Source organism: Orbicella franksi, chromosome 11, assembly GCF_964199315.1.
Source record: "Orbicella franksi chromosome 11, jaOrbFran1.1, whole genome shotgun sequence".
Classification (NCBI taxonomy): Eukaryota; Metazoa; Cnidaria; class Anthozoa; order Scleractinia; family Merulinidae; genus Orbicella; species Orbicella franksi.
In genome coordinates this window covers 13456863-13475433 of record NC_138155.1, presented here as the reverse complement: position 1 = coordinate 13475433, position 18571 = coordinate 13456863, and the positions used below count along the sequence as shown (strand labels likewise).

At 41.3% G+C, this 18571-nt stretch overlaps 1 pseudogene; it reads right to left on the bottom strand.

Moving 5' to 3' along the window:
- Positions 1–9879: 9879 nt before the first annotated feature.
- LOC145460285 (uncharacterized) lies at positions 9880–11828 on the bottom strand (annotated as a pseudogene).
- Between the last annotated feature and the right edge of the window lie 6743 nt (positions 11829–18571).

Sequence of the window (18571 nt, the reverse complement as noted above, 5' to 3'; positions counted from 1 at the left end):
CGTGGGAAAAGTAAAGAGATGTATTGGCCTTTCAAAGCAAGTTATTTTAACGAAACACGTGCAATTGAAGTAGCTTCTCGATGGGAGAATTAAGCTATAAATAACAATTGTGTCCACGAGATGAAATCTACAAGTGGTAGAATAAGTCTTTATTAACTACTCCACACGGAAGAAATTAGATATTTATGACGTTTCAAAACCGACAACCCAAGCAGGTTATTTTAACAAAACGTGTCCAATTGAAGTGCCTTTTCGGAGAAAGTGATAGTAGCAATTTTGTCCGAGAGGTAAAGTCTGCAACTGGTAGAGAGATTTAATGATGTAGGGTATTGTCTGAACACGTGTTTGGCTGTTACCTGTTTGGTAAGCTTAATTGGCTTCTGCGCGTAGATGAAGTCCAAGAACTTCAATGAACCAAGTACATCCTACCTGCCCCAAATTCTAGTCAACCAGGTTATTTAAAGAAAACATGTGCAACTGAAGTGGTTTCTCATATAAAGTGACAATTGCAGTTTTGTCCGAGATGTGAAGTCCACAAGTGGTAGAGACGTGATTTCTATGGTTTCTACCCATTTGGTAAGCTAAATTGGCTTGTGCGAGTAGATGAAGTTGTTTATTTGAATGCAAATGAGAATTTTATCAGTCTCTATCAACTAGTTACTTTACATTTTACCAAAAACCTTTGTCTCTTAGTATTTGGTATACCAAATGAATAAATTCTTCGCATGGCTATAGATCTCGAACACACACGCACAGTTAAAAAGGCCAGATAAGCAAAAGCGAGTTACATCATTCATCACGGCTTAACTTTACTGCAAAGTCTCCAATGTTTACGGACTGTCTTTTGGTATGACCCGAGACCCAAAAATAAAATTAGTATTCCTGGAAAATTGTCATAGATGTAACAGTATGGCGGCAGTGCGGAACAACATCACCAGCACTTCCTAGATGTCCTCCCGCCTGAAACCTTTAGAGTGTAACAACTTTGTTCTTTGCGGTCTTCAAACCCCTCGAAGCCACACTTATAGACGCAGTGAATGACATTTCTCAGGACTTTGTATCCATTGCGTTTTTATGACTTGTTTCTCTGGAATTTTCGCGTTTTCTGGTTGATGAAATATGATAGTCTTGCAAACCGTGCAGCGGAATCCACCAGCAGAGTAGTACACTTCTTTGCTACTTCCTTGATCAACACTATGTCGTTTTTTCCTGGGTAGAGTCGCTTTCTAGGTTCCAGTCTTTTTAAATCTATCCCCCCCCCCCTTAAAAAAATAAATAAATAAATGGGGGATCCGAGACCGTGATCTCCCGTTGGCGCTAAAACGCGACGTATGTGTGGCTTTATAAGGGTTAACTCTCTAAACTGAATCACTTTTTCCTAAACCAAACTTGACGTGTGAATATGGAAGATCAATGTTTCAAAACTAAAATTCAAAGAAATACATGTCAATGCTACCAAAATTTCCTTAAAAATTAGACCCTGGCTTGAATCTATCAACTTCTGATAGTTTTAGTAGCCAACCAGAGTGCGTCTTTTTAAAGTGCCTAATCCTCTGATACAGTTCGTGACTAATCAGAGCATCGACGGTCCCTTGTCGACCTCCCATCGATCCAAATGTCTTTCCATGTGTTTACTTGGACTCTGAAAAAAATGTCTGTTGAAAGGTGACTACTTTTTTGAATCTACTGCCTAAGCAGAGAACTCTTGAATTGTGATATTTCTACTGTCTCCATCTTACTGGTGTGGTTTTGAGATAATAGTGATTCAAAGGCTCTTTGTAAAAAGGTAGGGTACTGATATCCCTCCACTGCAGTACGTAGTAGTATCAAGCGCAGTTGCTAATTGAGACAAACTTGAATGTTTATTATTAGAATTAATGAGGCCATTCGCCGAACTGATTCCTTGATTGTTGTTATAAATCAAGGAGCACAAACTCTTTGCAACAATTAATTGTTGTCCCGCATTTTGTCCAAATACCAACAGAACTCATTACTTTGGCTATATGGTGGTGCTATTCTTGGCTTGCGCGTGACGTCATCATGTTCTAAAACCCAAAACTAATTTATCCTCATCAAGCATAAGGGTTGCTAAATTTACATCTGTGTACAGTTTTTCAGCTCAGTAAGCTTGCTTCGTCTGGAAACCAGCGCATTTTGAATTCAGAGTTATGGTAGTGCGTGACATAGAGCTACGAACGCATTTGTCAAAAAAATATATACTTATCTCGTGATTTTTTAGCCTATTCATCAGTTAAAGTATTAGGAAAAGTGCTTATGTAAATGCTTGTTTTTTCAGTACAGATAATCGGTCGCCTAGGTAGCTTGCAATTAATTATAAGTTCTAGATGTTTACACTATTCTCCAGCCGTACAGACTTAAAACTTGGAGATGTGCCTTCTTTATCAATCTCCTATAACATCACAATTTCTTGACTTTAGTCACTGAGTGTTTTTCGAAAATATTTGTTTTGCGTCAGGATTGCGTGACAGTGCAAACAGAAACTACTCATGTAAAGACACATAACTCTGTTACAAGAAAATAACGAGCGAATATCGTTTAGTTCGAGATATTAACTTAATCATACTCTTACGAAGTGTCTCAGAGCATTTTACTTAGGTGTACTCGAACATGCCGATACATTTGTAAACAAATTCTCTAACCTTTCTGCTCTTGTTGCTCAGGCGTTCTCGAGTTCGTGCTGGGATTTTACTTGGTTCACGATCTCGTCTAAAAATACGATGACATTTCTGAAAATGCTTTTTATCTAGTTGAAGAGTTGATAGCCCTGGTTGAGAGCTCCTTTGGTATAACATGATTCTTGATAAACTCACTCAAAATGTTCGCTCGTAAATTGATCTCTTGTAAGGCTTGCAGACCGACCCGTTCCGAAAACGCTTAACGTCCTTTAGTGTGGGTATACCGCGAACGGTGTGTTCACTTGTATTTGATTTCATCGGCCTAGAAATCGTGGAATCCGTGCTAACTTTAACGGCGACAACCTCTGTAAATTCTTACCATGTGCTCAGTTGCCCTACTCTACGGTGGACGATGCACAGATGACGAATGCGCTTTAGAGACCAGACGGCGATTTGTGACTGAACGTGGGAAATAGAGCTGGAATCTCAACCCAGGCCTCACTGCCTGGGTAATGAGTTTAAACCATTTGGTTCAAGTATCAAGCACAGCTGTTTACATATTTATGGAGAACTTGTTTGCAAAGATTTATCCCCCCCCCCCCCCCCGGCATACTTCGGGCATTTGGCGCCTTTTCCTGGGAATTTGTTTATATTCGTCTTCTCGGGGGCGGGGCATTTGATCACCACTAATATGGGATAGGGAATTTGATCGCTACCCTCGATTTTATTATTATTTATTATTATTTTTTTTAATTGCAAGTTTCCTTACAATAGGACACAATACTCTCTACTTAAATTACGGTACAATATTTACTCTAATTACAATACGGCGCGATCCTTATTCTACTACTTATAAGATGCAATACTAACTCTATTTTATACGAAACAATACTTACACTACTTACATCACGTTACATTACGTTACAATACAATGCACTACATTGTATTTCATGACATGACTTTACATTACAGTACAATACAATTCATTAACAACATGACGTAATATTACAGTCTGCTACAATTGCATTTAAAGCGTAAATTTGAGTACCCTTCTACCTATATAATATTTACTTATAACAATAGAGCAGCCACACTGCCTTGTGAATAATGTTTAGGTGTTATGATTAAGTTGACAAGAGGTATAGGAGACAAATTAACAGGTACCAAACGAATGTTGAAACGTTAAGAAATTATGTAATCTAAGAATCTTCTCTTGAGTTTTGCGGATCCAAATGTAATATCTAGCAAGTAAGCAGAAAAAAACTAGTTTTGAAATGGCTTAAAGCCTAATACTATTGCTGGACTAGAATTACCGGTTCCATATCATTTTCATGGTTTGCATGTCTTTATCCACTGTTTAAATTCTGGCAAAAAAGCGAGGTTACACTGCAGGACCACAATAAATGAATCAAGCTTTCCACCTCAGTTTTGCAGAAGGTGCACAGGTCGCTTTGCTTTATTCCCACTTTCTTGAGAAAGGAATTCGTAACAAGTCTTCTGTAAAAGTTTAAATTGAAAAGTTATTAGTTTACTAATTTTCATACATTTGAACGGGAGTAGGTAAACCGACTTCCAGTCAATTGTTTGGTGGCTTTCAAATTCGCAATCAGCCAACCATTCTTCCTGACTTCGAAAAGGGCATTTTTTCTTTATATTAAGAAGCCTTTCATGAACAATCTTGGTACGATTTTGGCTTTTAAGAAACTTTGAAGGAAGCTTTGAGTGGTGGTGGTACTATGGAGTCACCATGTGACCGGCTGTCTTTGCACATTTCTATATCAGAGACTTTAAGGGAGATTTTAGTCCGTGAATAACTAGAACATTGTAGTGATCCTTAAGTTCATGAGATGATAAAAAGATGTTCGGGTTTTTAAATCGGTTTGTAACGTCCTGGATACCTTTAGCGCTCGATTTCATGTTACCAGTGGCGAATCCAGACTTTGAGCTAAGGGGGGGGGGGGGGGGGGGTTTGATTGCCCCGCCGGCCTTTCTTCCTTCTGTGATTCCTTCTTTTTTTACCCAAAATAACGGGGGTCCCGGGCCTCCCGGGCCCCTTCCCTAGATCCACCACTGGTTACGTGTCCCACTGATTCCACGTGGGTTGATAAATCATGGCGGAGACAACCTTTGATGAATTCAAAGGAAAAGATTGCGGATTCGTGGTGGATTGGCGTATTTTATTGGTGAGGCCTACAAAAAAGGGGATTGAAGGGGAACGCAGCGTTATCACATTGGCTATTAAAAAAGATGTTTCCTTTCCTTAAATGAAGTGAAGATTTGGGTTGGCCATCTTCATAAAAAGAAGGAAACCCGTGCTAAGGCAGTGCAGCAGGCAAAAGAAACAAGAGCAAGGAAGAAACAAAAATGATCCAACAGAAACAAAATTCGTTAAATAGTTTGAGTTCATTTTAAAAACTACGTAAATTTGAAAGTTCGCATCGATACACTGACACTGCAGTAGTAGCATATAAATTGATAGTTATTATCTACATCGACAGAGTGCTAATATGATTATTTCAATTATACTAATAAAAGTTTACATTGTCGGAAACGATCAGATAATATGGCGTGCAAGTGACAACTTTGTCATGTCACGTTACTATCGCGTGCAAGTGTGCGCGAAAGAATGTAGATTACGAGTAGTCCCTCTCGCACCCAGGATTTCGTGTGGCTATTTTCTTCTCGCAGTTTTCTTTGGCGTCACGGACGACGGACTAAGCGAAAGAGGGACTACTCATAGTCTAGAAACAAATATGATGCATGTTCGTGGTTTGAGTGGACCTGTCGCAAAAGAGCTTCTTAGCCAATGAGTGTTGGTTTGTATATGGAACGCAAGAAAGATAAGAGTGTCGGCTTTTCTTTGCTTCCTCTTATCTGTCTTATTGAGGGGGCTGTGAGTTTTTTCTGTCTACAATAAAGCTGCTTAAAGTTTGTGATTTGTGAGAGTGTGGACCTCTCTGGTGATTTCCCACAACATAATTAAAGGTTTATTAATTTGGCATCAAAATTCGGCAACTTTGTAATTGTTTCTCTTTTACTGATGTATCCAATTTAAAATATTTTAACAAAATTGGCTTCAATCGAAACAGAGGTATTAAGTATACATATTTTACTGATTGAAATATTCTCTACGTGTTTCTCTACGAGTAGAACATTGATCTAGTGTTATACTTACATGCAGTTCATCCACATCGACAAAACGTTACTTTTATATTAGAGGTTTATTGATAACAATGCGACATCAAAATTTGTCAACTTTGTTATTGGTTCTCTTTGGTTATTACCTGTTATCTTGTCTCCTCGCGCCTCGTGGCATGTGAGGCCTTGGTTCTCTTCAGGTGTTATATATATATTAAACATTCACAACTTTAGAAGCATAATAGAAGCTACTGAAAAGTTAAAACAGTAATCTGGTAATTGTGGGGGCATTCAGGGATCACCTGAAATAGACCTATGACGGGGCTTTTGAACAGCTTTTTGGCGCGACAAGGGAGGGATTCAAAAAAAAAATTCCAAAAATTCAAATGCCTGGGGGCTTGCCCGAGGGTGGGGGCGGGGGGGGGGGGAGGGGGGGATGGTGAAGCTTCCATTTGATTGGTACATTATGGCGATTACTGTTAGCAGAAATTGTGCGCCACTATCGAAGCTATCGAGTGCTTTGTGCAGTTCAACATCTTTGCCGTATTGCATTCTAAAACCCCTTTCAAGTGCCATATCTCCTTTGGAAAGCGAAAAATCTCCTTCGAGATAGCCAAAATTCTCTTCGGGGAGCGAATAATAAATTCCTTCGCGAGGCATAGAAACCCAACATCGGGCCAAGGAACAACAATCAAATGAGAAGGCATCAAATTAGTTTTGCACATAATTTGCATAAACTTTCAGGTTGTGTTCTTTTGCGGATAACTTCCGAGATTTTGCAAGCCTTAACGCAGTTGGTGAAGAAATATTCAAGCTACATATTTTTATTGAATCAAGGCAGGAGTATTTTTAAAAAGGAACTAATTGGTAATGGAAGATGCGGCATTCTGTCATGAAATTTGTTATTATCGGTATTGACATAAATTAATATTTTGCCAACACGGAACAGAGAACTGGGTGGGAGAGTAGTACGCGAAGGCTCATGGGTAGTACGTTTGTAAAAAGAGACGGTTGAGAAACTTGTGACATTCTACGGTCAGCCTTGCCACTAGCACTTTCCCATAAGGTTTATTTCTTCTCTTCATCACTTTCCTTGGCTAGTTATGGATGAAGCAGGCGTCAGGAAAGTCATCGTTAAAAACAACAAAGATCTTATCGTTCAGATCAAAGATCTCGTAAATACTTCGATTTCTGACCTCAAACGATCTAACGAGTCTATCGCTTCCCAACAGATGTCACAGTTTAAGAGGCTGAAGCGAGATTCCGTTCCTCACTTCGAAAAAAAAGAGCAATGAGGAGCAGTACAAAGCGAACGAAGTTATTAAAGATGCCGTCGAAGACGCCCAGATTGCCCTCGAAAGGAATGACGTCGAGAACTGAAGACCAAACAAGCCTTAGATAAAGGTATGGACCTGCTTCAAGAGCGTCAAAAATTAATCCTACTAGCTGATAAATCACAGTACGGGTGGAAGACGGTCCTTGAATATAAACACCATCATCTCGCAAACGACAAAGAAGACAAGAAAAAGATATACATGGCCGAATCCAGAGCAGCTAGGTCCACGAAGCGTTTCACATCTCGCTCGATCCGGCAAAGAAATAATGTCACATCGACTTCAACACCTGCGCAGCTTTCCGCCTCACAGCTATCCAATTTGTTTTCGCGTGTAAACCCGCAGCTTTCTCTCAGAGATCAGCATCTGGTTTGTGCTTTGCTTGTGGCAAACCCGGGCATTGGAAGGCTTTCTGTCCTAATTTGCGGTTTAATGTTCCTTCTAATACCCGTCAGAATCCCATATGACCCACTTCGGACGTCGATTTGGAACAAGACCTTGTTCATGAGGATAGCAACAAATTAGTTTTTCTTCGTGTCAATGGAAATTCTTTCGAGGCTAAATCCGGCGAGGACTATTTGTCCGTTAAAGGACGGCCACGTGGAGCCCTCACATTCTGGAACGACATTCACGCGCCTCAATTTATCCTGGATGTTATTGAATATGGCTATAAATTACCGCTTCTTCAAATTCCTCCGCCCTTCACAGCTAAAAATAATAGTTCGGCTTTGGAGTAGCCAGCTTTCGTCGAAAGTGCTATCAATGATCTCATTATCAACGGTTGCGTCACTAAAGTGTTTGAGGCTCCTGTTATCATCAATCCTTTGTCCGTATCCATTCAAAAATCAAACCTTCGCCACTTCAATCAGTTCCTTTATAAATGCCGATTCAGGTGTGAGGATTTGTCTATTGCGAAAGAGAATTTGAATGCCGGAGATTTTATGTTTACTTTTGACTTAAAGTCTGGCTACCATCACGTGGAAGTATTCCCGGAGCACAGGAAGTATTGTTACACGTTGCTGTGTAAATGATCGAATGATTTATTATTATAAATCATATTATATTATTTATTATTATTATTATTTATTATTTATGATTTATTTATGATTTATTTATAGTGCGTGCCGATGTGATAGAATGTGCTGATGCATCTGATTACACGTGCATATTACTACATGTGCAACACCCTTCCCCTTTTGAAAGAAACAAAACAAAACAAAAGAAACAGGAAAGACAAATATATACAAAGTAAAATAACGGTGATCATGAAACATTCGGTCAATGTTAATGTTCATTTGACTGGTCTGAGAGAGTGCACAATGTTCATAACATAGTCTTTAAACCTAGAAGGCATATTTCCACGTCTTGTCGATCTCCATTGCGTGACACTCGGTTGGGTAGGTTCGAGATCCAGCGCCCTCGGCCTTGGTTGGTCCGCCTGTTGGTTTTGTTCTGCGATCGGTTGGGTTGATTGTTGGTTTTTTTTCCGTTGGCACGTCGTCTGCCCCAGGTAAAGATGCTGTTTCCAAGTCGGCCGGCTCCGCTTGATAGTGGTGAGCAGGCTTCGTGTGGGCTTTCCTGATCTGACTGTGGTTTCGACGAATAGGCCCCAGCGGGGTGCTTACCAGGCAAGCCCTTGGAGCTGGGTTTCCGACTACTTCGCCGTAAATCCATGGTTTGTGTTTATTCTTGGAGTTAGGCTTCACAAATACTTTCTCCCCTGGTGAGAACTCCCTCTGTAGCGTTGATGCCTTCTTGTCATACTGCATCTTTGATCGCTGTCTTCTTCCCACAATATCCTGCACCACCAATCTCGGCGAGGCTGTTTGCGGTCGAAGTTGACTTGTAGCCATGGGAATAAGGTCACGTAGCCTTCGGGACATAAGTCTCGGCGCTGGTGAGTAAGCATGTCCTTGCTGAGGAGTGTTCCTATAGGCCAAGAGGGCAAGATATGGGTCTTCATGACGTGACTTCTTCAGGATATTCTTGGCGATTTTTACAGCGGATTCCGATTTCCCATTACCGCGGCTGTAGTATGGAGATGACTTGACAAGGTTGAAACCGTAATCCCCGGCGAATCGCGAGTACTCGTAGCTATCAAATTGCGGCCCATTGTCGCTGATGCACTCGTCCGGGATGCCATGACGGGCAAAATTTCGTTTCATAACTTTTATAACGGCGTTAGCTGTTGTACTCCTCAGAGAGTCCAGCTCAAAATAATCACTGTAATGGTCTACCATCACAAGATAATGCTTTCCATCGAGTTGGAACAGGTCCACGCTTATCTTGGACCAGGGCCGTGAGGGTACATCATGCGAGAGCATGGGTTCGACTGGCCGTTCAGCCTGATACTGAGCACAAATTCCACAGGCCAAGCACGCTTCTCGAATGGCAGCTCGCATCCCAGGCCAGAAGAGAGCTTCACGGGCCCGTTGTATACTGCTATCAGGGCCCTGATGTGCCTTGTGGATCTTTTTAAGCATCTCGGGTCTCAACGAAGTAGGCACGATAACTTGGTGTGATTTGTAAAGGACACTGTCGTATGCCGAGATTTCGTCCCTGTAGCTCCAATACAACCTGAGTGGCTCAGGAACTTCTTTCCTCTCGGCAGGCCAACCATTCATTACTGTTTCGTACAGAGCTGCCATGGGGGGGGGGGGGGGGTCCTTGCTGGTTTCAGTTCTGATGCGTTGTAATGTGTCAGCTGTAACCTCACTCGGTTTAAGGTTCATTTCAGCTAGCTCAAGGCGAAACACTTCGGCTTGCAGAATGTCTATTAAAGTTGGATCGTTGACGGCCGCGCGCGACAAAGTGTCTTTCTTATAGCTGACTGTGAACTGATACGTTGGAGCTTTAGCATCATCCTTTGTAACCTGCGTGGGGCCAGATTAAGAGGCTTCTTGAAGATCACCTCCAAAGGTTGATGATCCGTGTGAACTGTGATGTTGCTCTTTCCGTAAAGATATTGATGCCACTTGTTCATGCAGGTGACTATCGCGAGGCATTCTTTTTCGATCTGGGCATAGTTCCTTTCCGTGGCGCTAAGAGTGTGCGAGGTAAAGCACACTGGTTGGCTGTCCTGCAAAAGTACTCCTCCAATGGCATTCTCTGACGCGTCAACTTGGAGGGTTACAGGAGAAGACGGGTCATAGTATCGAAGAACAGTTGCTGAGGCAATGAGTTGCTTTGCTGAGTTGAACGAGTTTTCATGCGTGTTGGACCATGCGAACACTGCGTCTTGTTTGGTTAAATCCCTGAGGGGTAGGATGGTTTCAGAGAGGTTCCGACAAAATCTGCTGAGATACTGACACATGCCCAGAAAACGTTGAACAGCGGCTTTGTCTGTTGGCCTTGGCATTTCCTTTATGGCTGTCACCTTAGACGGATCAGGCTCCACGCCCTTGTCAGTAAGATTGTGTCCCATGAAGGTAACCGAGCTGTCAACTGCATGAGTTTCGTCTGCATAGATCGTTAAATAGTGCAGAGCCTGTGCATCTCGACCACTGAGAAGTGGTGGTTTTCCTTGTGGGACGTCTACTCTAGGAACTCTAAGAGGTGTAGTTTCCCTTTCCTTTCGCAACACAGAGTTGCCTGACCCTTTGGCCGCAAAGTCTGATCTCCATACGTGCTGATTGTGGTCTTTGTCTTTGAAATCTCAGCGCTGGGAAACAGCTTTCGCAACAAACTTTCAGGCATAGTATTGCACGTGGATGCGGTATCAATCTGAGCTCGCACCACTTTCGTTTTGCCACCGTGTATCAAGTGAAGATGGGCGAAGAATTTTCTTCCAGGCCTCTTGTCAGACCACGCTGTCTTCTCGCCATCGATCGCAAAAGCCTCCTCGCTCGCTTCGCTTTCGACGAAATTCGACTGTTGACGTGGTTTCTGATGACTTGGTCTGCTTTTGCAAGCGCGAGAGAAATGGCCGATGATTCCGCATTTATTACATCTCTTGCCGTACGCAGGGCAGTGCTGTTGGCGAGGTTGTTGATGGCTGCCATTGCACCAATAACAAGGTGTCGATTGCCGGTGCACAACTTCTTTTCCAGTTTTCGGCTTGCTTGTGAAGTTCACCTGTTCTTGATTGCCTCTAGCGGTCTTCATCAATTGGTTGGCGTAGGTAGTGGCTTCAAAGCATTTCGCAGTTTCGACCACTTCTTTCAAGGTAACCTTTGTTTGTGAGACGTCCCGATGCCTGTGGCCTTTGCTGATCAGTTTGACGTGAAGCGTTTCGGACGCTAAACCAGCGATGAACTGATCTCTCATGAGCTCGTCAGCAAAATTCTCGTACTCGCATTGTGCGCCCTGGTTGCGGACTCTTGTTTCCCACGAAGCGATAGACTCGCTTTCGTCTTGAATGAGGCCGAGAAATTTCTGTCGTTCGCCAGAAACCCCGATACTAGCGCCATAAAATTCTTTCAACGCAGCCACAACTAGGTGAGGTTTCTTCTGATTCTCTTCGGTCAGCCCCAAACTGTACTTGTATATCGATCTCGCTGCTGGAGACAGAGATGCTCGAAGGCAGGCCATCGCTTTGTCCGGTTTAGTCCATTTCTGTTCGTCACTTTCCTTCGCTGGGTCGTACCAGTTCTGCATAACACAATAATCCACTAAATCTTCGATGTACACTTCCATGTCATGTTTATCGTCGCCCGTCGTTTTCAGAGACGGGAATGGAGAGGTAGGCGAAGCCATGATGCTTTAAAACGCTTCAAAACGGCTAAACCCGCTGCCACCATGTTACACGTTGCTGTGTAAATGATCGAATGATTTATTATTCAAGAAACTACATTATACATACTCATTATGCATACAGAGTGCGTGCCGATGTGATAGAATGTGCTGATGCATCTGATTACACGTGCATATTACTACATGTGCAACAGTATCTATCAATTGCGTGGACATTTTCCTCTTGACGCACCAGATTTTTCCAGTTTTTTGTTCTTCCGTTTGGCCTCAGTTCCGCACCTTATCTATTTACTAAATTACTCAAGCCTTTAAGACTGGTTTCCATATGATCGCAGACGATCGCGGATCGCAGATCGCAAAAAGTTCTGCGATCGTCTGCGATCATATGGAAACACGCATCTGCGATCGTGATCGCAGACGATCGCAGGAGATAGAACTCTGTTGCAACAAAGCAACTGCTTATTTGTTGTAAACATGGCTGGCGTTGAACAAGGTAACGTTAGTAACGAGAAATTTATGGAGGAATTTGCGCGATATCAGTGCGTTTACCACCGTAACAGTAAAGATTTCAAAGACAAAAACTAAAAGGCTAACTGCTGGGAAAAAATCGGGGAGAAATTTAATTTATCGGCGGCTGAGGCGGAGGTCAAATACCGCAACATAAGAACTGCGTATGGTCGTTATCTGAAGCGATTGAAAACGCTACCTTCTGGATCGGGGCGAGATGCAGTGCCGAGGGAATTTCAAAATAAGTTGACTAAAAGAAGAAATAAATTTGCTTGCAGCAAAGTTTCCTCCTCGACATCCGCCATATTGTTTGCTGCGATTTTCCCGACAGCACAACACGCGTGTAATTTTGACACTTCCGCTGCCCGAAATGTATGCAACAGTCGGCCTTGCGACCGCTTGCGATCGTCTGCGATTATATGGAAACAACTCTCTTTGCGATCGTCTGCGATCGTCTGCGATCATATGGAAACCAGCCTTTAGTCAAGAAATGGAGAGGCAAGATTTCCGTATAACCCCAACATTTATTATGCATATAGTTCTTTTGTTTAACTAAACAACAGCAAAGACGAAAGCGCTCCTTTGAGACTTACCTGATTTGAATAACTCTAAATTTTACCATTTTTATTTTTCTGTGTCGCATACTTTTTAGAGTGTGTGTGTGTGGTTTTTTTTTTTTTTTTTTTTTTCGAATTTTCTATCTAAAATACGCAAAAACGGGACCATTTCTTGGAGACTTCGAGTTTTAGGTCTAAATTATGGAAAACCGAAACGAAATATCATAATTTTGGGCGCATTTACCGTATTTTTAAACTGAGTACAGGCTTAAAACTGCTTAAAATAATAGCGATTTAGACCTGTACGCTAGTTTAAAAAGGCTTAAAAATACCGTTTTAGGCCTAAGCAAAACCGGCTGCTTGTGGTTAGCTATAATCTGTTGCGTGGGTCAGCGACTATTATACTAATTTTGTAAATGTAAACAAAGTGAAATAAAATTCTTGCTTACCTGTCGAGTCTCTCCGCGTTTTTTCCCCCCTAGATTTCCTTCTTCAAATTCAGACCCATGCGATGAAGCTGTGTATTTTGTTTCTTTTCTCCATGAAGTGGCTATCAGATCACGAACAGTGGATACAGTGGTACGAGGAACAATTTACGCATCTTTGCGCACTTCATATAAGTCGGCGATATGCTTGATAATGTTTCCAAAAGGATCATCTCCATAGTGCTGACGCCACAACCATTCCTGTAGATAGCTTTCGAAGAGATCTTTGGATGTTCCTGTACGAGGAATACTTCGTTTGACTCCCTACCATGTATTTTTAATGCGCTGGGTGTGCTCACCTGTGTCTGGGTCTACGAAGTTTAGGCTGTGATTGACTGTGAGAAGCGATTAGGAGAAAGAAAGAAATAAGCAAAACGCTCCATGAACACAACACCATTTACCACTCGAAACTTCAAGGACTCGATCCAAAAAGACCTGTCGTTAGATGACCCGAAAAGCGCTTTTAAGTGATGACAACCGAGGCAAATGGCGCGACACGCGTACGTTTGTGATGCACCGTTGGCATGGTGATGACATATTAATTGCCCTTTAGTCGATGAAAATTTTCCGTTTCTGAAGGAATGGGGAATTCAGTCCACAAACCTTCTACATTTCTTTTTCAGCACCTATGGCCTCTACTTGCGTTCAGTTATTGCTTGTTCATCATCATATTTATCACTCCCTTGTTTAGAAAGAATTGTGCAATTTTGTACTAACATTCCACATAACGTGTCTTAAGATCTTTCTGGTCTCTCTGCAGGTCTGCAGTTTGCAATCTGCTTTTTACGTCTGGTCCGTAGTCTACAGTCTGTATTTTACTTTCAGTCTGCATTTTCTAGCCGAACTGCAGTCTGCAGTCTGTAAGCGTAAGTCCGCGTTCTACGCTGAACGAACACCAAGGAGACAGGGGAGTAGTTGTCACTGAAACAAGGCTGCCTAAGTGACACTCCAGTTTCACTGTAACCTGCTTGTAAAGAAGTGTCCTTCCGACTGGGTTCTGGATAACAAAGATTTTCAGTCGAAGCTTCTCCGAAACTCGCAAAGACAAAGTAAACAAGTGGCTATAAGTGAGCTTAAAACTCACCATCTTTATTAACTTATCACTACTCACGATGACTTCGATAGCGTTGATCCTAGCAGTATGCAGGACACCTGTCATATATGAACTGAGTTAAATGACGTTGCTCTCCATGAGTTCTCGTGGCTCAGTGGATAGAGCGCCCGCTCGGTGTTCGGGAGGTCATGGGTTCGATTCCTGTCGGGGACTTAGAATGTTTCTTTGTCCCACGCTCGTGTCATGTTGATTAATTCATCTAAACAAGTGGTTATTCTGTGCTGCTGTTCAGTACTTGAACAATTTTGTTTCACTTGCCTGGATAGCGATAGCCCGCGTGACCGGTGTGGAATATCACATTAATTTGTCATAAACATTCAGTGGGCTAGTGGTACGTTCTCGCAAGCAGCACAATGTAAGTATACTTCGTTTTACATTAAGCCTTAGGAAGATTTTTCTTTTTGGCTCGATTAGCCTTAAATCAAGCGTTTGGCTTTGCGGCGGTCTGGTTTTGTTTTGAAATTATTTGCAATTTCCTAACTGCCTATTTTTGCATCGTATCGTGGATTTCCACTGCGTCGGGGTTTTCTACAAGGTTTATATAATTATTTCGCAATAATGAGGTAAGTAAGATCTCAAACTAGTGATGTTTGCAATTAATCCTCGTTGACAGCGTCTAGCTACTGCATAAGTATTTGAGGACAAGTCTTAATTGAACCTTTGAGTACAAATTTCCAGGCTTATGAGTGGGCGACAAAGAACAAGGGTGTCGTAACTGATAAGGTGAGGTAAGGTGTAGTTTAAACATATGCATCGTCAGCACTGTAAAATTCAGGAAACATTTCGAATAATTTTTTTTTACGGTCTCATAAGAAATTATTCTTGCAGTTTAAGGACATGCGTACGGCGGAAGTATGACGAGACGGATAAAGTTTTAAAACTGACAGTCCGAGCAGGTTATTTTAACAAAACATGTGCAACTGAAGCGGTTTCTCGGAGAAAGTGATAATAGCTATTGTGTCCGAAATTTCAAGTCTTCAAGTGGTAGGGAGGTATCATTGTAAAACCCATTGTTATAGATATTGTCGCTGCACGTGTTTGGTTGTTACCAGTTTGGTAAGCTTAATTGGCTTTAGCGTAGATGAAGTTGTTATCTGGATAGAAATGACAATTTTTCAGTCTCTATTAACTAATTACGCCTAATTTGACTAAAAACTCTACCATTAAGTTTTTGGTATGTCCAGGAATGAAATTCTTCATCATGATATCTTAACAAGGAAAAAATCCCTAATCTGAAAGACACTGCGCCATTTCTGCAAAAAAAAAAAAAAAATGGTTTTGGTTTACATGGACATCGTAATGTTAGCCCATTGTCGTTGTGAATGCGAAGAACATCGTTACGTGTTTTTGGATTGTTCTTTTTTTTTTTTCATGAGTTCGACGAGCTGGCATAAGGAAGGAGCGATACCCCATCTAAACAGCAGTATAATCCTGTGATATACCAGGGGTTTAGAGAATCAAAGATTCAAGTTGTGATGCTATACGGCCACTCAAGAGCCACAAGCCAAAACAAACAAGGTTATTTCAAGCTGTTATGCAAGAAAATGCGAGAAAATGACAAACTCCTGGCCTAGTAGATGAGCCCAGAAACAGGTCCGAAGACTTTCCTAAAAACATCGAACTTTTTTATTTAATCGGTAAAATTTCGTGAAAAATCTCTCGCATAATCAAGTTTTTAACAACCTGAATTTGTCTCATTCTGTCCCACAAGTGTATTGCTTGCAAATTGCCGTTGGTGGTACATGACAGACTTGTGGGTCATAAATTGCGTTCTGCTGTAGGTTTAATCTCATTCCCCTCAATTGAGATCAATTGAGATGGAAGCGTTCTTGGTGAGTTTTTTCCACATGTAATCATTATTGTGCTCAGGACATGTAGAGTTGTGCATAAACCTTTTTAAAATAAGATCCGGGAAAGACAGAATTAAATTCAGGTCAACATGAAAAGGAAAGCGAGTATTGCAAACATGCCACTGTAACTCCTAAGTTGAATTAGAAAACAGTCCAAAGAAAATACGCGCGCTGATTGCTTAAAAATCGTGTTTCTATTTAACAATTAGATTATGAGTTCGAGATTTCTATGATGAGGTGAAAGTTGATGAGGCCGAAGGCCGAATCAGCTATCGCCTCATAGAAATCGAGAGCGAATAGTCTAATTGTTTTAGTAGAATTCTAACTTAAATTAACGCAAATAATGGTTTCCAAATATTTTTCGACGCATTATTGAACTCTACGCTTTAACAGAATCACACGTATTGAATTGTCCTTGGTAAATTTGCAGTTGTTTACGCGCGCGCATTGGTTTTTCAATAATTTCAAGTTTTTAAAGTCAAGAACCCGTTTATGTCCTTTTTTTCTTCCCAGGAATATGATTATTCATTTACATCTAAACTTTCTTCCAAAACTTCGGAAAAACGATAAAAACGTCGCATTTCGTGGACGACCGACAGCTGCTACATTCTAATTAAACAATAAAGTGTTTCTGCCGAGGAACTATCGGCTGATAGTTGCCCCTTGGAAATTTGATGTTCTTAAAACTAGCATATTTGCCCTCGAAGCTTCGCTTCTCGGGCAAATATTTGTTTTAAGAACATCAAATTTCCAAGGGGCAACTATCAGACCGATAGTTCCGAGACATAAACACTCTATTGTCTTTATTGCTCGCCACTAAATTTTCTTCCGCGCGCCAATTCAAAAATCATATTGAGTTATTTTCAACTTTTTGAGATGTTACATAACGAGCCAGACGTTCTTGGCAACTAAAAAACAGACCTGGGATCCCGGGGAGATGTAGAACTTTTAGTTCTACATCTCCACGGGATATCCAGTGGCTTACAACATTCCAGTGTAATCATATCCCTGTCAGTGATCGTTTATGTTCCACAAAACGCGTCAAGTTTTGCACGAATGTGTCATAATCCTAAAGTGTGAAATTATATTTACTGTAAGACAATTCCATCGTGTCAGAAAGATACAAAACATTTTACTAGTCGGCGATTCGGGAAATCGCGCGACTGACGTAAAGAATTTGGATTAAAAGAAAAAAATAACGTTGAAACAATGTGTTTTCTAGGCTGGGGCGCAAACGCCAGTTTAAAACTTAGACTTTTTGATACATTTCTTACTCTTGTAAAGCTACGGAGCACGTATAGATGAAACGTTTTCGCTAATCTCAGTTATCACTGTTATTCAGTAAGCGAAGTGACTATTCCCAGCAGCCCAGAAATGTCCGAGAGTCAGAAATGTTCTCAGATTTTCCGCGGAAAGCCTAATTGAAACCTGCTTAGGGTATTCTCTGTATACATGTTTGTTGCTTAGCGATTCCAAAAATTAATCTGAATTTTCTAGTATTCGAATTCGAAGATCATGTGCACCGACACTTTTAAAATCAGTTAATATTATGGGCAGTCAGGAAATTATCTCAAAAATTATGACAAAGCTCTCAAGCGCGATAGAAATCTCGAGTACATTATGTAATTCTTTACGAAAAATGCCGAGCGATTCTGGAAACAGCACGACGGAAAAATCACTCTCACGATTTTGTTACATATCATGAAGCACTCAGCAACTGTATTACATGGACTTCACCCTGGGTGAACCAGAAAGGATATGTAACATGTTCCTATAATGTCACGCACGACGGAAAAAATAACTATGACGATTTTGTTACATATCCCGAAGCACTCAGCAACGGTATTGCATGGACTTCAGCCTGGATGAACCAGAAAGGATATGTAACATGTTCCTATAATTTCACGCACAACGGAAAAATAACTATGGCGATTTTGTTACATATCCCGAAGTGCTCAGCAACTGTATTGCATGGACTTCAGCCTGGATGAACCAGAAAGGATATGTAACATGTTCCTATAATGTCACGCACGACGGAAAATAACCATGACGATTTTGTTACATATCCCCAAGCACTCAGCAACGGTATTGCATGGACTTCAGCCTGGATGAACCAGAAAGGATATGTAACATGTTCCTATAATGTCACGCACGACGGAAAATAACCATGACGATTTTGTTACATATCCCCAAGCACTCAGCAACGGTATTGCATGGACTTCAGCCTGGATGAACCAGAAAGGATATGTAACATGTTC